Genomic DNA, 6104 nt, shown 5'->3' with positions numbered 1-6104 from the left:
GGTCTTAAAATAAACGCATATAAATGTTACTAACTTAAAGATGAGCAAAATCAAATTAATATCTAATTTTCAAAATTCGAAATTGAGTTTAGAGGAACTATGAACTGCTTTAAACGGTGCTGTCAACTTGCTTCAACATTTTAAAAGTAACCAGCAACTGATAAAACACAAATAAGGAGATCTGTCAACTTTTCAAAGAGGTGCTGCCAACTTACATCAACATTATCACCGTAACCAACAATTGATAAAAACACAACTATTATAATACAAACTTAGTCCAAGGCGAACTGTCAACTGCTTAAAAAGGTGCTGCCAACCTACTTATAATTATAATACAAACTTAGTCCAAGGTGAACTGTCAACTTTTCACAAAGGTGCTGCCAACTTACATCAACATTATCATCGTAACCAACAATTGATAAAAACACAACTATTATAATACAAATTTAGTCCAAGGTGAACTGTCAACTGTTTAAAAAGGTGCTGCCAACCTACTTATAATTATAATACAAACTTAGTCCAAGGTGAACTGTCAACTTTTCACAAGGGAGCTGCTCCACAGCTAAACATTTTCAAATTAACCACTCATTAATAAATCGAATGATAAAACGTATATTACTATTACTTGAACTTCCTGATATTCCCATTTACCTTGCTTCAACTCGCATTAAATGCGAAATATGATATGTTGCATATATATACAAATTAAACTTTGTGGCACTTTCTTTAAAATTGATTGAAACCAGCTATTCGAATATGCAAATTTCTTTGTGTCATTCTCATGTGCTGCAGGGCCAAAAACCAATCAGCCAAACGAAACGAAATCCAAGTAAAAGGGTCAACACGAAATTGGCTAACAAAAACCAAAAAAAAAAAACACAATATAAAGAAAAAGCAAAAGAAAACGACAAAGTATCAACTTTGCAATAAAACAAGAAACAAACAACAAATTTCGTTGGTTGTATTTACGCTAGAAGCCGAATTGAATTGAAGGTAAAATGAAAACAAAGCGAATCCAATTGCAATTCGAAGAAGAGCAGAAGAACTGAATCAGATTAATGGCAAAAAAAAAAAAATAAGAATGAAAAGTTGTGATTCATTTGAAATAGGATGCAGTACTCTTCCATCAAAAAAACACAAATTTATAAATGAGGCATTAATTATAAAGTGCTTTTGCATATTTTTCAACTATGGTTGATTACATTTTTATACCCGCTACCCTTAAGAGAGAAGGTTGCTTGACAATTTGGTATGATTTGTAGTCTGTGGTATATTTGGAATGCATGCAAATATAGCCTTCAGTATATTTTTTTTTTGCTTTTTTATAAATTTAAAATATTTTAACAAAATTAATGTGGTATATTTGAAGAAAATTATCGCACTAATAATACTTTTATTAAAAAGGGGTGACGATTGTATAATAAATTTCTTACTTGTATCTGTTAGATATTATTTGAAAACAAAATTGCCCATATGTAGGTAATTCCATGGCGAAATTTGTCCCGTGCGAGACTTTTTTACAGTGCACTGCAGTGAAAATAACATAATCTGAAACAATTTTAAAAATAAGTCAATGCTATTCTTAAAGCTCTAGATAAGCACTATATTTAGAGCTAAGATTGATTTTAGGAACTTGATCTGTTTTCCGATAAAATATATAATTTCGTTTATTTTTCGGTTTTCCGTACGAATTGGTTAATTTTTGCAATTATCACAACAGAAAACAAAACAGAAAAAAATGCAAAAACCATTCTTAGCTCTAATTAAAGTACTTATCTAGAGCTATAAAAATAAACTTTTCTTATTTTCAAAATTGTTTCATTCATTCATTTCAAAACATACATAAGTACCTACATATAAACATAATATAACCTTTGGTATATTTCAATCTTTTAGTATGTTAATTTGATATATTTTATCAAAATAACAGTACTGTATTGCTTTTATTAATCTCACAGTCAATCACACCCGACTGTATCTTTCTTACTTGTATCTGTTAGATATTATTTGAAAACGAAATTGCTATACATCTACATATATACTATTATTACATTTAAAATATACCAAACATACATACACACATATGAACCTAATATAACCATTGGAATATTTCAGTCTTTTTAGTATGTTAATTCGGCATACTTTAACAAAATTACAGCATTGTTTTGATTTTATTAAAAATGGGTAGCGGGTATCTCACAGTCGATCACATCCGACTGTATCTATCATATTTGAATTTACTAGATATTATTTTGAAAAGATACTCACTCTGACAATTTCAATTTGTTGACCTATTTCCATATGAATGAGCATATCTCGATTATCCTTTAATTAAATGACGTACGCTTGTCTCTTCTTGAACTTCTTGCAGTCCGATAAAATAATTAAACATATTTAATATGTTTATACACAGCTATAAAGAAAACAAATAATTAATAAAAATACATAAAATAATTATAAGCAAATTAAAATAAAAACAAATTATTTTTTATTATATGTTAAGACCTTGTGTATTTAAATAATTGAGTATTTCGTGTGGATTCTGTTTAAACTAAAGTTGCATAACATGTTTACTAATTTCGTGGCATTTTCAATGGCAGCTGCACTTGGTTAAATGAACTAGAAGCCGCTGATATCGGTTATTTTCCATGACAATGGACTAAATTACGAACTAGATATTTTGTTGTGCTGTCATAAATAGCGAGGAACTTCATTTACAATTCATATACTGTTTGCTGAGTGCATCAACAGCAGTGAAAGTAAGCATTCCACATCTCTCTCTCTCTCTCTGTTCACACTTTCTCCACTCCTTCCCTATTCGACTGTCTGTCTGTCTCACTGCTCTTCGGCCATTAAATATACAAAACCTCATAAAACAAAGTTGGCCAACAAGCATTTTTAATTGATTTCCACGCCAATGGTTGCCCAACTCCTCCTCCTCCTCCTCCTCCTCCTCCCTCGACTCCTCCGCCAACTCCTCGTAGAGAATAAATACTCAATGGAAGTGACCCTCAAACTCAAACTCAGGCCAGGCGGACGGACGGACGGACGGACCATTGATGTGTGTGATGTGTGTCTGAAAAGTTTACAATAATTTTTACACATTCAATAGCCGCAACTAAACGCCAAATGCCAACGCCATGCGGTGGTGGCAACTAACACCAGGATGAAGGACACTGCTACAAGCTAAGGACATACTGAATCCTGAATCCAGTTGAATGCTGAATGAACGAATAGTGCCAGACACAACTGTGACCGACAACCGACAACCGGCAACACGGACAACGGGCAACCAGCAGCCAGTAACCAGCAGCCAGCAACCAGCAACTGGCAACCGGCAACCGACGATGGCGATGGCGATGACCAATGAGGACGATGAAGAGAGCAAAAGGAAAAGTTTTTTCCCGCACCGGGGCATTTTACGAGTGTGTTGGCATATTTTGGAAAAACCAGTTTTCCAAAATGCTCGCTTCACACACACACACACACACACATACACCCACTCACAGAGTTACACATGCAAAAGTTCAGAGTTCAACGCATGATTGTGAAAATGGAATTGCCAAAGTTGCAGACGAGGGCGTCGAAAAGTTGCACAATTTTTTATTCTATCCTTTTTTTTTTTGTTATCTATTTTTCCTTTTTTTTAAGTTTTGTGTTTTTTGTTTTTTACTTTTTGTGCCTTTTTCATTTGTCATTTGGCAAAATACTCTTCAGTTCTAAGTCCTTTTTTTTGCATAATTTCCTGCTTGTTGGCAAAATACTCTCAACTGGAGTACGATCGGTTTTCTAAGTTTAATTTATGCATTGGATTTCATTGCATAATATTTAAACTTTACAAATTCATTACTTTCTTTAAATACTATTACCAAGTGATGGAGCAATTTAAACTGATTTGATTAATTCATAATTACAATTCGAATTATACCGGAAACTTTTTCCATTGCCTTTTCTATGTCAAAATTATTACTTAAAATTTAGCAGATTCATAATTTTTTTAATCCAACTTTGTTGTTCATAAATGCAATCAAATTTGCGTAAGCAATAAACCTCAATTTTTTGTAGCATACTTTTTGGGGCATTTTCAGAACGACATTTTCTCTGACTCAATTTTATAAGAATTTATCAAAGCAACTGCCGAATTTAAATTAAAAACTGAACTATTTCGATAATGCAGCATATATTTCATTAACAATGGCTTTATTATGACCTTTTTGTTCGATTAACGCAACCATTTAAAGAATTTTGTGAATTTTTCTGGCAACAAATTTTGCAAACAAACATTTTTTAAGTGTTCACTAGAAATATTTTAATGTTTCCAATTGTGTTATAAATAATAAATAAAATTATAAAATACATGTCTACAGCAAATTTTGAAATACTATTTTTACTATCAATTTATGCAGCCTGTTTACGCTTCATGTTCATATTAAAAAAGAGAGAACAACTGTGAGTCGTTGAGCTGAAAAAGTGCGTTACATCTACTTTGCTTTTTATCTCTTTTGCTATTCAGCTTGTTGTCATTTTCAATGACAGCAGCAAGCGCTGTCCCGTCGCCCATTGTGTGTGGTCCAGTTGTGTTCTCCAAATACATATAGAATATCCATATATATGTATATATATATAGATGTATAGATGTGTGTGAGTGTGTGTGCGTGGGTAGACACAGCTGTTTGCAAATAATTTTAATTTCATATCTGCGACGCTGTGTGTGAAAAGTTCCTAATTGAAATTGCCTTTGCCACGCAGCTTGGAACTGGCTAAGCCAAAGTATTTCATTTCAATTACAAAATGGCAATTTGGTAATTTAGCAATTTGGCAATTTGGCAATTACTGTCCACACTAACCACACACACATGCACATGCACATACACAGCGAAACTTGAGCCAATGCAAAAGGTTGCTCAATCTAATCACAAAGCACTCGATAAGCTCAGCTCAACTCTCGTCTCGCTCTGCAGCTCAACACGAGATGCTAAGCAAAAATTTCAATGGTCATCGAGAGCGAACACGAACACACAAGATGACTACTCAAAGGATGGTCAAACAATCAACATCTAAAACAAAAGTGTGAATTGTGGGTGGAGACAGGGACGGGGGCGGGGGCGAGGGCGGTGACGGAGCCAACTACTGTATAAAAATTAAGCTCAATTACCAGAAATTTACAACATCAATAAAATAACTGAAGAGTGCTCAACAAAAATCAGCAGCGAACTGAAAGGAGAAGCATGGAAAATCTACGAGGAAAAAACATTGTGTGAATGTCAGACGGGGGGTGGTGGATGGTGGGTGGTGGGTGATTCAGGCACGTGTATAACATGACTGGGGGGAAAGGAAGAGAAGAGAGGTGTGTGTGGCAGGCAGTCGATGGGAGGCCAAAGGCAAACAAGTGTACGTACAAACTCATCACCGGATGCTGACATATTGAAACACGTACCGACAACATGCTACACCAAAATTATAGTCACTTCCTTGATTTTGATTTTGAGTACTGCCAAAAGCGTCAGAGTAGAGGGGGAGAGCGGCGGGGTTGGGTTGGGGCACATAAGCAGCCTGTAAGTGTTGCAAAATATGTTGACTCAACTCATAACATAAAGAGTGCTAGAGAGAGAGAGAGAAAGAGAGAGAAGAGAAGGGAAGAGAAAACGTAGCGACGGTTGCGTGGGCGAGCACTCCACAGCAAAAAAAAAAAAGAAAGAAGCAACAACAACAACAACAACAAGTGGGAAAGACACAGGCGGAGGCAGCGCTGCAAGCAGAGGATTTCCTAATGAGTGCTCCATGAATGAATTTCAGCCACAGAATACTAATTCGATGGAAAATTCATTTTTCCACACGATTGGCAATTAAAAGAGATTTTCTACCACACACACACACACACTAACACAGATACCGACATCGACACACACACAGAGACACATATGAAGGACGCGCATAGCTTTTGTGTAGTCATTGACTGCATTGACAGGCAGCAGCAATGGACGAAACGAACGAACGAGCGAGCGAGCCACAAGCAGCAACGTGTGGCAGAGGCAGAGTGGAAGGAGTGCTTGAAGAGGGAGGGGGGGAGGGAAGGGGGCTGACAACTGGGCGCCATTGGCGTT

This window comes from Drosophila sulfurigaster, chromosome X, assembly GCF_023558435.1.
Source record: "Drosophila sulfurigaster albostrigata strain 15112-1811.04 chromosome X, ASM2355843v2, whole genome shotgun sequence".
NCBI classification, from domain to species: domain Eukaryota; kingdom Metazoa; phylum Arthropoda; class Insecta; order Diptera; family Drosophilidae; genus Drosophila; species Drosophila sulfurigaster.
This window is presented reverse-complemented; position numbering follows the sequence as displayed.